This window comes from Primulina tabacum, chromosome 6 (assembly GCF_025594145.1).
Source record: "Primulina tabacum isolate GXHZ01 chromosome 6, ASM2559414v2, whole genome shotgun sequence".
Classification (NCBI taxonomy): domain Eukaryota; kingdom Viridiplantae; phylum Streptophyta; class Magnoliopsida; order Lamiales; family Gesneriaceae; genus Primulina; species Primulina tabacum.
In genome coordinates, this window is record NC_134555.1 from 10,750,395 (window position 1) to 10,768,694 (window position 18,300).

The following is an 18,300-nucleotide window of genomic DNA, read 5'->3' on the forward strand; positions in this document are numbered from 1 at the left end:
CTTAATAAATTATTTAAAATGCCCCATCCTAACTTAAAATAAAATACCGCATTAAAATTGCCGAAAAATCGTCGCCGGTCTTTTCCTTCGATCCCGCCTCGAACAATCGCCTGAAACACGAAACTCAAGAAAACATTTTAACGTGCATCACATAAACATAATTAGTTTAAAATAATGCATTTGAATAAATCATGCATCGCTAAAAATCACTTTTAAATTAAATAAATGATGTAACAATTAAATAAATGCATGAGATTTACGTGTACTGATTTTGGGCTCTACATTCTATGACTTTTAATTCCAAGGATTAGATCGGCTAAGCCCAAATCTTTCATGTCATATCTTGAATTCAATAACTTCTTGGCGAATTTGATCATCTTATCATTACTACCAATAATAAGTATGTCATCTATGTAAAGACATAAAATGACATATCCATTTTCATTGTTTTTTATGTATACACATTTGTCACATTCACTGAATTTAAATCCCCTTTCCATCATGGCTTTATCAAATTTTTCGTGACATTGCTTTGGTGCTTGTTTTAAGCCATATAGAGACTTCAGCAGTTTACAAACCTTTTTTCTTGCTCAGTCGCAGAAAATCCTTCAGGTTGTTCCATGTAAATTTCCTCTTCTAAATCTCCATTTAGAAAAGCTGTCTCTACGTCTATTTGGTGTACTTCAAGATTTCGCAAGGCGACAATTGCGAGTATCACACGAATTGAGGTTATTCTCGATACAGAAGAATATGTGTCAAAGTAATCAAGCCCATCACGTTGATTGTAACATTTGATTACTAACTGGTTTTATACTTATCAATGGTTCCATCTGATTTCATTTTTCTTTTGAAAACCCATTTACAGCCTAGTGGTTTGCTTCCCGGAGGAAGATTTACTAATTCCCGCGTATGGTTTTGTAAAATTGATTCCATTTCGGAATTGATAGCCTCTTTTCATAGAGGTCCATTAGATGAACTCATTGCTTCCTTGAAGCTTTGAGGTTCACTTTTCATCTTGAAAGTGATGAAATCCGGACCAAAAGATTTCTCAATCCTAGCTCTCTTGCTACTTCTATGTTCAAAATCTTGGTTAAGCTCTTGTTCCTTTTCAATTGTCTCATATAATCTTTTGGATGAACTTGGTTCTTCCTTAGATTTGTATGGAAATATGTGTTCAAAGAACGAAGCATTTCTTGATTCCATTATCATATTCTTGTGAATATAAGGTATTTGAGATTCATGTACAAGAAAACGATACGCGCTACTGTTTTGAGCATATCCAACGAAAATGCAATCAATATTTTTTGGTCCCATTTTTACTTTCTTTGGAGTGGATACTGCTACCTTGGCAAGACACCCCCACACTCGCAAATATTGGTAGGAAGTACTTCTACCTTTCCATAACTCGTATGGATTTTTATCTTGCTTCTTTCGGGGCACCTTATTTAAAAGATAATTTGCTGTTAGAACAGCTTCCCTCACAGTGTTCTGTGGTAAACCAGAACTTAATAACAATGTGAAGGATCGTTAGCAGAGCACCTTGAGGTGCTTCAAACAAATTATTCTCCAAGAGCTACAAAAGCTCGTGTTCTAAGATGTATACATCGATGAATTAGATCGAGTTTGGTATAGAACCAAGCGGAAAACACTCGAAATGATCCTTCGTTAAGAAACACTGATATATTTGTATATTTTGTGTAACTGAATAACCAAAAGACTAGATTAGTTTTTGCATTCATTAGTTCAGATATGGTGAGAACTGAACCAACGGATGCTCTAACTAGTTAAATAAATTTGAAAACAATAGTTAAATACACAAGATATGTTTTTGGATGTTTGGAGACTTCAACTGCTCCTACGTCACCCCTTCTATCACCTCGTGTAGGATTCACTAGAAGACTTTGATCGATACAAATACTTGTATAAATCCACCCAGCTTAGGACTTACCCACCTGCCTTAACTGAACTCCTAGACTAGATTGAAGGCAGCACCTTCCAGTCAACACTTTTTTAATGTCTATGTGAGAAAGACTACATACACAAGTTTAACGCCTTTGTGCATGACTGTATTTGAGTGGAGGTGTGTGTGTGTGTGTGAGAACTGATCTCTGAAAACTACTCGAAAGTGTTCTCACATACTGAGGGAAATATGCTTCTAATCTAAAGCTGATAACACGTTTAGGTGTTCCCTCGACTGGGCTGAATGCTTCTTTCTTAAGCTGATATGACTTTGAAGCGTGCCCTTTTCTTTTATCTGTTGTGTTGTATATATCTTCATCGATCTTCACCCTCTATTTATAGGCGCAAAGTTAGATCGTACAGTGAGATTCAATTATTGTATCCGTTGCATTTTGAATCTGTTCCTCGAAATCTGTCTTGTTCTTTCTGGAATACTTTTGTCTTTAAGCTCTGATGCAACGTCTATTATTGTCTTTTGACTAGACAAATGTTTTTGTACCTTTGCACACAGCTGGATTCCACTTAGTTCAGCTTGTCTTGATCTGCAACTGATTGCTTCAAACTAATGTTCTGAACTGGTCTTCAGTTAGGCTGATGAAATCATTTGACTCATCAGTTGAACTGATTTCATTTTTGTTTAGTTGAACTGATCTTCAGTTGGACTCTTCATCAGTTGAACACTCCTTCAGCTGGCCGGGCTTCTAAGGTTCTCCTGCTGAACCACCTATCAACTGAACAATCAGTTGAACTAATTTACGACACATCAGTTGAACTGGTCTAGTTTGGTTGATCAATTAATGCTTTCAGTTGGCATCTTCGACAGCTTCAGTTTTGGCTCGTAACGCATTATTTCATTTCCAGATATCTGCGCACTAAGGTAGATTATTATTAAAGACAAACAGACAAGTTTTGTTCACATCAAAATTAAGATTGCGAACATGAAATATTCCAACACAATGCATTCATAATTTTTTTCAAGGTGCGATTCTTTCTCTCTGTAATGCCATTTGTTTGAGGAGAATACAGTGCAGTTATTTCATGTTTGATACCGTGTTGAGCACAAAACTCAGCAAATGGTGATTAATATTCACCTCTACGATCACTTCTTAGCACCTTAATTTTTTTGCTAAGTTGGTTTTAAAATTCACTCTTATATTGGACAAATTTGTCAATTGCTTCATCCTTACTTTTAAGGAGATACACATAACAAATTTTTGTGATATCGTCAACAAAATTAATGAAGTATTTATTTCTACCATGAGTTTGTACATTTTTAAATCACATATATCACTGTGAATTAGATCAAGTGGTTCACTATTTCTTTCAATTGTTCGAAAAGATGATCTCGTTAGTTTTGCCTCAACACAAGTTTCACATTTGTGTTGTTTATCAATTTGAAATGCAGGAATGCTTTTCATGTTAATTAGTCTACGAATTGTATTATAATTAATGTGTCCAAGTCTACCATGCCACAAACAAGAAGACTCAAGCAAGTAAGCAAAAGTATTAACTTTATTAATCACAGGCTTAATAGACATTACATTGAGTTTGAATAATCCATTACAAACATAACTTTTACCTACAAACATTCCACATTTCGACAAAACAACCTTATCTGACTCAAAGACAATGCAGAAACCATGCTTGTTAAGAAGGGACCCGGACACCAAGTTTTTGCAGATGTCAGGTACATAGAACACATTGTTCAGATTCAGTTCTTTTCCAAATGTCATCTTTAGAACAACTTTTCCTTGACCCTTGATTTCAGAAGTAGCGAAATTTTCCATGAATAGCTTTTCCCCATTCTCAGATTCCTCAAGAGTAACAAACATCTCCTTGTCCAAGCAAACATGGCGAGTGGCACCACTGTCGATCCACCACTCCCTTGGGTTCGAACCCACCAGACTAACTTATGATATTACAGCACAGAGATTCATGTTTGAAACCTCCTGATAAATTTTCTCTACCACATTCGCCTCTCGGTTTCTCTTCGGCTTCTTACATTCAAAGGTTCATTGGATTGGTTAACTGGTGAGAATGTGTTTAGAGGGGGGGGGGGGGGTTTGAAAAAACAATCGCGATTTTCACAATCTTTTCGAATATAGAATCAGTTTTGTGACAAACTAAAACTTGGAATCTTGTTAGTCGATATCAATCAGTTAACAATAAAATACGGAAATAGACTGACTGATAGATAGAATGAAAACTAAAATAAGAACACGCAAGATTTTATGGATGTTCGGATATTTCAATCAATCCTACGTCACCCCTTCTATCACAAGGATATGATATTCACTAAAAGACTTTGATCGATACAAACACTTGTATAGACCCACTTCAGTTTGGACTTAACAATGCCAGGTCTGAAACTCTTAGTTTACAATATGATTCACAGTACTTCAACTGATAAAAACTTGGCACAACTAATATATTTTCGATCAAGTTTTACAACAACAATAGGTTGTGCTAGAAAGCTCGAAGTATAGCCTTGAATGCTATAAGTATATGCGATAAGTGTGAGCTTTGAATCTTAGCAAAATTTCAGCAGAGTAACAGTAACTCGTTTTGTATTGTGTCGTTCTTAGTTTCGTCATCGGTCATCTCTCTGCTGATCTTCTTCTGCTATTATTAGGCTTCTCTTTAACGGTAACAATAAATAAAATTTGAATCTTTATATCTGTTATTTGCCATGTCAACATTCTTCTGACATTGGTACACTGCAGCTTTTTGATAAGCGGAGTTTCCACTCTTAGTTGCAGTCTGCTTTTGTACTATTGTCAGTTGAATGTCCTTTTCTTGATGTGTACAGCTGAAGGATCAGCTGGTGAGCAATAACTGATGAGCTCACAAATGATTGTAACAACCGATCAGTTTCCAACTGATAAGTCAGTCTTCTACGTAAGTTCAGTTTAGTTGGTTCAGTTGCCTTCGATAATCTGCGCATTAATCTTCAGTTAACGACGACTGTCAGTTTGCATATTTAAGATCAGTTACTATCAAACTTTTTGATCAGTTAGTTTAATCGTTTAATCATTTAGTTTTTCAAACATCCGAAATTTAGTTTCCAACAATTGTCTTGTGACCCAAACAATCACAATTGTAGCATTTTTCAGAGAACTTTTTCTTTGAAATGCCTCCCTTGGGTCCCAGGTTCAACTTTTTGTTGGAGGTGGAAAAGGTTCTCTTTTTCGAGCTTTGACCATGCTCGATAACATTTGCCTTAGCAGCAACAGGAGAAAACAATCGTCTTTCCGAACTCTTGTTGTCTTCCTCGATGCGAAGTCGAACAATGAGCACTTCAACATTCATCTCCTTGCGCTTGTGCTTCAAATAATTTTTGAAATCCTTCCAAGCTGGTGGTAGCTTCTCAACAATAGCAGCCACTTGGAATGAATCTCTCAAAGTCATCTCCTCACCGTGAATCTCGTGTAGAATCACTTTGAGTTCTTGAACTTGGCTGATAACCGACTTTGAATCCACCATTTTAAAGTCCAGAAAGCAGCCAACAAGAAACTTCTTGGCCCCGGCATCCTCGGTTTTGTACTTTCTGTCAAGGGATTCCCATAGCTCTTTAGCCGTTTTATTTTTGCAAAACACGTTGTAGAGCGAATCGGCCAATCCGTTTAGTACATATTTTCGGCATAAGAAATCAGAATGATTCCATGCCTCCACCGCACTAACATATTCAACATCTCCCTCTCCCTCTTTGAGTTTAGGAGCATCTTCAGACATGAATCTGGCCAGGTTCAGCATCGTCAAGTAGAACAGCATCTTCTGCTGCCACCTTTTGAAGTCCACACCAGTGAACTTTTCAGGTTTTCACTGTGAGTGGCTGGGACAGCAACCGCAACAGCACGTGGGGTAACATGAGGGACAACTTGAGGCAGCACATGAGGGACAGCATGACCAGTTTCCCTTTGCACGCTGGTTTCAGTAGCCATATCTGAAACAAACCATGTAATAAGTAATCTGTTTTAAGTTTGTTGCACAATATATCGAACGATAAAGTACAATAAACTATCGTAAAAATCAATGAACTAAATGGTGAAGAAAACACAATAGAGCAAATCTTAAAGTAAACACAATAGAGCAAATCTTCCCTTTACTGGTTAAACACACATGGTATGTATGCAATATAAAACCGAAAGAGTATGAGAATATCAAAATATTAAACTAAGAATGAAAATTACAGAAAAATAAAGGTGAAGTTAAAAGCTTGTTGGAAATTTAAAAGATTAAATTATGTTAGTTGTGTAATCTGCCGATTTTCTCTTTTGTTTCATTACTATATATTTTTCGCTCCATATTCTAATGATCTTCATGAACTTTATCCGCGATTTCCTATGTTCCAATCAAACTATTTTGAATAATTAATAGGTTTTAATTTATAAATCTAATTATTCATTGGGATTGGACCGAGTTGATTGGACCCAATTAAATTTTAGGTTAAACAAATGTCCTCAGCAGACATTGACTCATTGGATATCTAATCCAATTCATTTTCACTAGTAAATTCTATGAAGCTCATGCTCAATTTTACTTGATGTTCTGGGTCTCATTCAAAATTTTGAATGCCTATTTTTCTTTCTTTCTACCAAATTGTGAACCTTAGTTTTCTTAATAGAAACCTTATTTTTTTCCGTCCAATTTTCCTTTTTTTCCTTTAATGGTTAAACACACATGGTTTGTATACAATATAAAACCAAGAAGAGTCTAAGAATATCAAAATATTAAACTAAGAATTAAAATTACAAGAGAATAAAGCTGAAATTAAAAGTTTGATGGAAATTTTAAAAGACGAAATTATGTTGAGTTGTGTAATATGCCGATTTTTCACTTTTGCTTCATCACTAAGCATTTTCTGCTCAATGTTTCCACGATCTTTGTTACCTTTACCCATTATTATCTATGATCGAGTCAAACTATTTTGCATAATTTATGAGCCTTATTTTATCGGTCTAATTGTTTATTAGTCTGGGGCAGAACTAGTTGAACCCAATTAAATTTTTGTCCAAACAAATGTCCCTGCAAGCTTTGACTCATTGGGCATATAATCTAATTCATTTTCACTAGAAAATTCTATAAAGCTCAAGCTCAATTTTACTTACAGAAGTTGGATTGTTTCCTTTGGAGGAAAATCCAAGGATTCGATGCTGGGTCTCATTCAAAAGCCACTTCAAAATTTTGAACACCCATTTTTTTCCTTACCAAAATATAAAACTTAATTTTCTTTACAGAAACCTTAATCCCTTTAGTTTTATCCAATTTTTCTTTTTTTCCCTTACTGTTAAATACACATGGTTTGTATGAGAGAAAAACCCAAGAAGAGTCTAAGAATATCAAAATATTAAACTAAGAATGAAAATTACAAGAGAATAAAGCTGAAATTAAAAGTTTGATGGAAATTTTAAAAGATGAAATTATGTTGAGTTGTGTAATATGTAGATTTTTCTCTTTTTCTTCATCACTAAGTATTTTCTGCTCAATGTTTCCACGATCTTCATTAACTTTACCCATGATTATCTATGATCGAGTCAAACTATTTTGCATAATTTATGAGCCTTATTTATTCGGTCTAATTATTCATTAGTCTGGGGCTGAACTAGTTGAACCATATTAAATTTTTGTGCAAACAAATGTCCCTGCAAGCTTTGACTTATTGGGCATATAATCTAATTCAATTTCTGTTGGAAACTAAATTCCGGCGTTTGACAAAATATGAACCAACTGATACGCGCAATTCAGCAACTGGACTTAACAACTGAAATCAGCTGATCTAATAAAGAAAACTGATCAGTTGGAAACCGATCAGTTGATACATTCAGCCGTATGCTTTTAAGCTAAGCATCCTTCAACTGAACATGTCTCGGGAAAGAACATTCAACCGACAAAGAGACATAAAAGACTGCAACTGAATATGAAACGCCGCACTTCAATCAATACAGCTTAGAACAACGCATTTCGGCTAAAGCAGTTAAGACGCCGCACTACAATAAATGAAGCAAACAATGCCCAAGAAATAATGAAGTGGCAATCAACAGATACAAAGATTCAAATATATCTCAAGTTACCGTTGGAACGGAAGCTTATAAATATGACAGAAGAACAGCTGAATAAAAAAAAAAGAAGATCACTCTACTCAAATCTTGCTGTTACTCTGCCAAAATCTTAGCTCACTCTTACTTGGTTTATTCGTAGCAGTCAAGGCTACAATTTGAGCTCACTAGCACTTTGTAATAATCGTTAAATTCGATAGTGCTAAGATCAGTTACGCACTGAGAACATTTTGTAATACTAAGAGTTTCAGCTTTTGGCAGTGATAAGTCCAAACTGAAGTGGGTCAGTACAAATATTGTATTCGATCAAAGTCTTTTAGTGGAAATCCTATCCTTGAGATAGAAGGGTTGACGTAGGAGTAATTGAAATCTACGAACATCCAGAAACAATCCTTGTGTATTTTATTTCAGTTTTGTATTCTATCTGTCAGTCAGTTACTTTCCGCAACTACTTTAGTTTAACTGATTGTCATTGACCAGAAAGATTCCGAGAATTAGTTTGTCACCAAACTGAACTCAAAATTCGAAAAGATCAGTTTTAATTGTGAGTGTTTATTCAACCCCCCCCCCCCCTTCTAAACACTCTTGATACGTTAATCGATCCTATCAAGTGGTATCAGAGCGGTTGAATCTTGTTCTTGAATACTTTTGATCTATAAACTTGCTAGCATGACTTCATTCAACAAAATTCCTATTTTCTCCAGAGAAGAATTTGATGATTGGAAAATCAGAATGCAGGCTCATTTAGCTGCACAAGAAGAAGACATGTTGTATGTCATAACTGATGGACCCATGAAGATTCTAAAAACAAATACAGCAGTTGCCATAACAGAAGGGGCACCACAAAGAATGGAAAAGCCCAGAGATGAATGGACAACTGAAGATAAAAGAAAAGCAAATCTTGATAATGTGGATAAAGACATTCTGTGCAAAACGCTGGACAAAGTAACCTTCAGCAAAATAAAGATGTGTAAGACAGCCAAAGAAATTTGGGAAAAGCTGATCCAGCTGTGTGAAGGAAATGATCAAACCAAAGAAAATAAACTTTCTGTTGCTGTTCAAAAGTTTGATAACATCAAAATGAAAGCAAGAGAATCAATGCACGAGTATGATGAAAGAGTAAGCAGTATCATCAATGAGTTAAATGCACTTGAAAAAGTGTATACCAACAAAGAGATTGCACTGAAGGTAATGAGAGGTCTTCCCAAGGAATGGGATGTCAAGACCATGGCAATGAGGGAGTCCAAAGATCTGAACCAGATTGAACTTCATGATCTGTTTGCTGATTTAAAGGCTTATGAATTTGAGCTACAGACCAGAGAAGGAGAACCATCTACCCATGCAGCCACAACTGCTCTAGCTGCTGTCAGAACAGAACCAATCAATTTAGTCGAGAAATCTGCTGATCAGTTGAGCAGTGATGCTATGTCATTGTTCATCAAAAAATTTGGAAGGTTCATGAGAAAGAATCAAGGAAACTTCCAGAAGCCATACCAAAGGAACAGCTCCAAAGATGAATCAAATGCCTGCTACAACTGTGGCAAATCAGGTCACTTTATTGCTGATTGTCCTAAACCCAAGAAGGACAGTCAAGGCTCAACAGATAGAAGAAAGAAATCATATGAACACAAAAGAAGACCCAAGGAAGATAAGAAGTCCTTCAGAAAGAAACATGAGGTACTATTAGTTGAAGAAAACAAATCTAAATGGGCAGAAATTGACAGTGAGGAGTCAGAACCAGAAAGCTCATGCAGCTCTAGTGATGATGAGGAAGTCAAGTGCTTGATGGCTAATGATGCAGAAGAAGAATCATCAAGACAACAGGTATTTGATTTCAGCTCAGCTGATTTCACAAGAGAAGAACTCATTCTAACACTACATGACATGGTAAATGAGTATCAAAAGCTTGCATCAACATTTGAAAAAATCAAAGCAAAGCAAACTGATCCCACAGACAATAAAACCAAAACTGATGAATCAGTTGATGGGTTGAGTCTAAAAAAGGAAATTGCTGAGTTAAAAGCAGAGAGAAACAAAAATAAGTCATTAATCCAGAAGTTGATTCCTGAGAACTCAAAACAGACTGAGCTCATTCAGTCTTGGAACAAGTCATCTACTGCACTGAATGAGATGCAGAATTCACAAAAATCAGTTTCTGATAAAACTAGTTTAGGGTTCAACACTCAAGGAGAAATGTATCCAAATGATACTCAACCAAAGCCTAAAACAGACAAAGGGAAATACATTCACTTTGTCAAAACAACAGTGGTACAAGAACAAATTGAGCCCAGTAAACTGATTGAGCAACCTACTGAGAATATGAACAAGGCTAAAAGATATGTGATTGGTTATAATAAAAAATTATCAACTGATTCACAAAGTCAGTCATCAAAAAGGTTTCACAAGAACTATTCGAATAGCTATTTCAATTACTATAACTGCAAGCCAGTTCAGAAGAGATATAGACTGAACAATCAGTTGAATAAAGCTAAAACACATATTGTATCATCTGTACACTATACACCAAATACACAAAAGCCGAGAAAAACCATTTGGAATACAGCAACTGGAAAGTCTGTTAGACTGATCCAAGTGTGGGTTCCTAAGGGACTAACCAGTTCAGGACCCAAATAGATATGGGTACCAAGTTATATTATGTGTGTGATTGCAGGTAACAGGTACAAACAAGAACTCAATATGGTATTTGGACAGTGGATGTTCGTGACATATGACAGGAGATGCAAGTGCGTTATCTCAACTGATCAAATACAGTGGTCCAAACATCAGTTTCGGGGACAATTCCAAAGGTAGAACTGTGGGTAAGGGTAAGCTTATCCATGGTAACTTTACTTTTAAAAATGTTCTATTAGTAGAAAACCTGAAGTATAACTTGATTAGCATCAGTCAGTTATGCGACAGTGGATTCTCAGTACAATTTGACAAAAACTCATGTTCAGTCAAAACTTCAACTAATGAAATCATACTAACTGGCAAAGGTTGTGGAAACACATATAAAGTCAGTTAGAATAATCAAACTTATGCACCAGTTTGTTTTATTGCTTCCAAATCGTCTAAAAAATGGTTGTGGCATAAGAGAATAAATCATTTAAACTTTAAAACCATTGCCTATCTGAGTAAACATGAACTTGTAACTGGTTTGCCCAAAATAGACTTTTCAAAAGAAAAATTTTGCACAGCATGTGAGTATGGTAAACAAGTACGATCCTCTTTTAAAAACAAGGGTTGTAAATCTTCATCCCGATGCTTAGAACTGTTGCACATGGATCTCTTTGGTCCTATACCAGTCATGAGCTTAGGAGGAATGAAATACACCTTGGTAGTCGTAGATGATTTTTCAAGATTTACTTGGGTTATTTTTCTCAAATCTAAAGACCATACTGCTTCGCAACTAATAAAGCTTTTCAAAAGACTTTTAAATGAAAAATCAGTTGGAATTGATCGAATCAGAACTGAATTCATCAATCAAACTCTTTCAAATTTCCTAGAAAATGCTGGAATTAAACATGAGCTCTCAGCAGCCAGAACTCCTCAGCAAAATGGTGTAGCTGAGAGGAGAAATTGGACCCTTAAAGAAGCTGCTAGAACAATGCTTGCTGATTCTGGTATTTCTCAAAGATTTTGGGCAGAGGCAGTAAACACTGCGTGTTACACTCAGAACAGATCAATGATGAATAAAAATCATATGAAAACACCATATGAGATCTGGCATGGAAGAAAAAGTATAATTACTTATTTCAAAATATTCGGCTGCAGATGTTTTATTCTTGATAATGGTAAAAATTATTTAAAAGCGTTTGATGCTAAATCTACAGAAGGAATATTTCTTGGATACTCATCAGTTAGTATAGCTTATAGAGTCTTCAACAAGAAAACCCTAAATGTTGAAGAATCTGCTCATGTTGATTTCGATGAAACTGAACTAACTGATAAGCCAACTGATCAAGTTGAGCTAGTTGATCGATTTACAGATATCAGTTTGGAAGATGATGACAAAAATGAAAGTCATGGCAATCAAAACATACTTCAAACACCTGAACAAGAAGTACTGGACCAATCAGATGTATAGGAAGTCGTTGCTGATGATCAGTTGATAGAGCATAATGATAACATTCAAATATCAGTTCACGAAGCACCAACTGAGACTGAAAACTTTGTTCAGTTACAAACTGAAGAAATTGTTGATACAACAAATACTGAGTACAGATGGAGAAAATCACATCCACCTGAACTGATAATAGGAAATCCATCTGATCCAGTAAGAACTCGCAATCAAATGCTAAATTTATTTATCTATTCAGCTTTTGTTTCACAACTAGAACCGAAGAAAACTGATGAAGCTCTTGCTGATCCTAACGGGGTAAATGCAATGCAAGAAGAGCTAAATCAGTTCACTTATAACAATGTCTGGAACTTAGTTCCAAGACCAATTTCAAAAACTATTATAGGTACAAAATGGGTATACAGAAATAAACTGAACGAGGATGGTTCAGTTGGACGCAACAAAGCAAGATTAGTGGCACAAGGATATAGGCAAGAAGAAGGAATTGACTATGATGAGACGTATGCTCCAGTTGCAAAACTGGAAGCAATCAGAATTTTTCTCGCTTATGCATCACACAAGAACTTCAAGGTCTATCAGATGGATGTAAAGAGTGCATTCCTGAACAGTCAACTACAAGAGAAAGTATATGTTGAACAACCCCCAGGTTTTGTAAATCATAACTTTCCTGATCATGTATATCATTTGAACAAAGCCTTATATGGTCTTAAACAAGCTCCCAGAGCTTGGTACGAAACTCTTTCAAAATTTCTAACTGATCATGATTTTTCTGTTGGATTAGTTGATAAGACCTTGTTCAAATTTGCTAAGAATGATCACATTTTATTAGTTCAAATTTATGTTGATAATATCATATTTGGGTCAACTAATCCCAAAAAATGCGAAAAGTTTGCTAAGCTAATGCAGGATAAGTTTGAAATGAGCATGATGGGTGAACTGACATTCTTTCTTGGACTGTAAGTGAAGCAACTGGAGACTGGTATATTCATCAGTCAAACTAAATATACAAAGGAGCTGCAAAAGAAATTTGGCATGGAATCATGTTCAGCCGCAAATACTCCCATGAGCTCATCAGTAAAATTAAACACTGATCAAGGGGGAATATCAGTTGAGGCGACATTATATCGAGGTTTAATAGGTTCATTGTTGTACTTAACTGCCAGTCGTCCTGATATTGTATTTGATGTCTGTATGTGTGCTAGATTTCAAGCAAATCCTAAGCAATCACATTTCTCAGCTGCTAAAAGAATTTTGAAATATCTTCAGGGTACACAAAATGTTGGGTTATGGTATTCTAAAGACTCTACTTTCAATTTAGTTGGATATTCAGATGCAGATTATGCAGGATGTAAGCTTGATCGTAAAAGTACAAGTGGATCTTGTCAGTTTCTAGGAGATAGACTGATCTCTTGGTTCAGCAAAAAGCAGACATCCATAGCTACCTCAACAACTGAAGCAGAATACCTTGCTGCTGGTAGTTGTTGTGCACAACTGATCTGGATCCAGCAACAACTGAGAGATTATGGAGTAATTACAAATGAATCGCCCATATTTTGTGACAATACGAGCACAATTGCCATCACCTATAATCCAGTTCTTCACTCAAGGACCAAGCATATAGATGTCAGGCACCACTTCATTAGAGATCATGCTTTGAAGAAGAACATTAGACTGGAGTATATTTCAACTGAGCAACAAGCAGCTGACATCTTCACCAAACCATTACTCGAGACTAAGTTTTCTTACTTTCGCAATATTCTTGGTTTAATTGACTTGTCTTAAAATTATTATTGATGTTGTTTTACTCATAAAATTCTTTGCAGAAAATAAGAACACAACAACAAATTGGAAATGATACTTTATTAAGATTAAAATCGATTCCATCTTACAGAAGATAACTTAGAACCAACTGAATCTTGTCATTCTGTAATCCAATTATTCAACTCATAAATTCGGATTCTAGAAAATGATTCAGTTGTAGAAATCTTCTCAATCACATGCCATTCTTTCCATAGCATTGCTTGTAACAGAACATTGTGATCAACCAGGTTTGTAACATGCCTGACTTCAAAACGATCAATGTATTTTCTTGCTGTTGCTGCTTGAGCACGAGAAGGAGCAGCACCACTAATACTTATCCTCTGCAAATCATGAATTTTGAACCATGTTGACATCACTTTCGTCAAGACATATTCCTCCATCGTTTTCTTCAACTCTTCTAAATAAGGACTTAATTGTTCAGAAACTTGAATATGCGTACTGCTGCATGCATCAGAATTACTTGAATCCGACATATTGAACTGTTATTGTCTCACATTTTATCTCTCTCGTCTTATTTATAGACAGATGACATTAAATGTTGAAGAAACCAAAGAGTCTCAAGTCAACCGAAGCGTTTTTCTCATTTACCCAGGCTTCTTATTTATCAGTTGTTCATTATCAACTGATATCAGTTTGTCATTTATTACTTAATGCTTAACTGATTTCAGTTCATAGTCAACTTATATAAGTTAGTCTTTCATCAGTTCATCTGTTTAAGTTCGCAATTCATATATAACAACTGATGAAATTTATTATTTGCAGGAAAGAGAAAAACAAAATTAAGCTCGTATAAATAATTCATTCAACCATAAACGTTTGCACGGATTACATCATCATATTTTTCCTCTACAAAAATTATCCACATTTTCAACCAAGTGGATAAAGGTGCGGTAGATGTCTTGACAAAGCTCTGAGAAACAGCTATGCGCTTAAGGATTTTCAGTTCCTTTCGAAGCATTAGCTGATAGATATGACCATCCTTAAAGATGTCCACCCACACAGCTATGTTCAAGTGCTCCCGCACTCTTTTCAACTCTGCCACCAGTTCGGGAGTGGTAGCCTCTCCAGTATTATACAGGAACTCAAGCTTCTGTAACTTTTCCCAGTAGTGAAGACTCTTATAGAAGACTTCATCTTCTATAACAGCCTTCCTGGTCTCCAGAGCAAATGGCGAAGCACTCGAGCTACTCGTATCTGCCATTCTTTTTGTCTTGAATATTTTCACCAATATGACTGAAACTAACCGTGTTACTTCTATTTATAGCCAAAAATCATGGAAGCTGAAGGGCCGTCAACGTTTCAGCAAACGATAATCTTTCTGACCTTTAAATTTATTTTTATATCGTCACTTTAATTATTCTATTAACCGATTAAGGGGGAATATCAGTTTTTAAGAGGTTAACTTAGAAGACAAATGTTAGTAAACTCTCAACTGAAAGGACACAGTCTTACAACTGATCGTTCAGTTGAGAATTTCACTAATCTTCTCACATAAGTTAACTTATTAATCATATTATATTCCAAATCAACTGACGTGACTGCAGTTTCATAACGTGGCCTATTTTAAACCGCTAACTCTTTTGCACACACGCTTACAACACACGTACACATATTTTTATTCAAATTTTCATGGACTGACACGTGTCCAGAATTTAAACAGTCACATACATATAAATAATTCCCCGCTTCAACTCAGTTTCTTTCTTACGCGTACATCATCTCTCAGAGCAAACTCATACACTCAGAGCTTGAATTTCGCAAAATCTCAGGTTCCCTTACTCTCAGCAATGGCAAATCAGATCCCTGCTCATATATTGAATGTTATGGCTATCAACTTTGAATCAGCTTTATCAGTCGAATAAGTCAATGTGAAAAATGTATTTGTGAAGCTTGAATCAACTGGGCTGAGGATATTCTTGGGGCAATACTCGCAGGAGATTTACCCAAAAGAACTCCAGGACCTCTACTCAAATGGATATATCAACTCTGATGGAAGCATCATTTCCACTATTAATGGTCAGTTGGTGACCATTTCTGAAGATTCTTTCGGAGAAATCTTTTCATTACCTTCTGATGGACTGGTACACCTTGCTGATGTTAAAGCATAAGATATTGAAGAAATGCAAACTGCACTCTCTGCTGATGGACGGAAAATCAAAGTTTCCGATCCTAAGAAGGAACTGAAGCATGAGGTTCAGTTGCTAACTGATATCGTAGCCAAAGGGCTATTGGCTAAGGCAGGATCGTATGCCGCCCTGACTTTGGAAAAGTTTCAAGCTATTACGGTTATTATGGCTGGAAGAAAATTCAACTGGAAGCAACTTATTTTCAGTATCTTGAAGAATATGTTTTCCTCCACCAAGCAATCCAAAGGATTTGCAGTGCCGCTGAGCTATTTGATGAAAGTCAAAGGGTTGGTGGCTGATGATTCAGAGCGATTATCTAAATTTAAAATTTTCAATGGGAAGAATGTTCTGCCACCCAAGACTAAATTAGATATCTCTCCTGATCAGTTCGTGAAGATCAAAAAGGAGATTGGAACGCAACAGGCTGCTCCAAAATCAGTTAAACAGACCAAGACATTGGCTCAAATGAAGACAGTTAAAAGAAAACTGATTATCAGTGAATCCGATTCCGAGAAGACGTCCTCTCCAAAACTTTTCAAGAAACCAAGAACACAAAGGACAAAATTACCAACCACAGTAGAATCTATTCCTACTGAAAGGCTGAAATCTTCGGATGCCCAACAGCCTATCAAAGCAATTCCTCTGAAGATCATCCCACCAGAAATCTCAGCTGGTGCAACAAAGGAAACAGTTAGGATCAAAGCTCCTCTAATCCATATCAATCGTCCTGCTGTTCTAGCACCTGCCAGACCCAAAGGTATAAAGATTATAGAACTGGTGGATACTACTCGTACTGGATTGGAAATCCCTCACATCCTCAGTACTGAAAAAGGCAAGGGCAAATTAATTGAAAAGCCCAGGCCATCCAATCCCATTCAAAATCATATTGACCTTGTTTGGGAACAGGTTAATAATTTTGCAGCATCAAAACTTCAATCCTATGATGCCTGGACCGCTTACAGAACTCAGATTTTTGCTAAGCCGCTGAAAAAGAAATCCCAGCTGAACAGGTTTATCAAACTGGAAGAAATTGTCCTCAAGATGGTCAAAGCTGCCACAATTGTTCAGGCTTTGGAGAGGAAAACCTATTTTTTTGACCAAATTCGAGCTAAGAAGCTATCTCAACTGCTTGAGAAATTGAAGGCAAACTACATTCCCACCAATCCAACTGCTTATAATGATCGAGCTGTGATCACTCAGCTAGATACAGATCTTACTAGCTTGCAAGCTCAGATAAAAGTGTGGGAAATGGATCAGGAGTTAGTTCTTCCTGAGGAAGCCTTTGAAGAAGAAGAAGAAGAACCCTCCTCTCAGCAGAAAGAGCCACCCTCAGAACAAACTATTGTTACAACTGAAGAAACAGTTCAGGATGTGCCACAATCATCTTGTCACGCCCCGTGTCCGAAGCGTCTGCGACATCCGGCATTGTTTAACAATTACTTGAAAACAATTAAGCCTCGTATCGAAATGTCCAAAACCAGTCTTTTTCATAAATAAAACATTGTCTTTACATTGACAATAGAATAAAAATACATCAGAGTTGCAAATGCGGAAACTGAACAAAAGAAAATAAAATTCTTGAATCTTGATCTCGATCCTTGATTCACCATCCCCAAAAAAAACATCTTGCTCTTCCTCATTCAGTTGCTCCTCGTTTTTATCTGAAATTTGTAAGGGGTGAGTGTTTTGGAAAACACTCAGCAAGTGGGGGTCGATCGATTCCAAAGATACATATAGAACTTAGTTTTCTTAAAACGTTCTTTTAACAGACTTTCAAAACTTAATATTCTTAACTTATTAGGACAGAGACAAATCGAATAAATGACAGAATTCATCAGATGATTCAGAACAATTCAGAAACAGATCAATTCAGAACAGAACATATCAGAACAGATAGAACACTGTTACTCATCTCATTTCCATGGTCAAATTGTCCCCAATATGTTAGTCCTCTAAGGGGTGAGGCCAGAACATGGTTTTATACCCACCAATGGGGGCCAGAACAGAACATGGTTTTATACGCACCAATGGGGGCCAGACAGAACATGGTTTTATACCCACCAGTGGGGGCCAGACAGAATTACAATTCTCGTCCTATTTCAAATTCGAGTTGTAACAGTGCAACACAGAATTCAGATTTACCAGACAGAACTTATCAGAGTTTTCAGATATCAAAGTTTCAGACGGATTCAGCGGAACCAAAGAATTTCGAATAACAGAAGAAAACACATAATCGATCGAAGTTTTAAAACAGAAC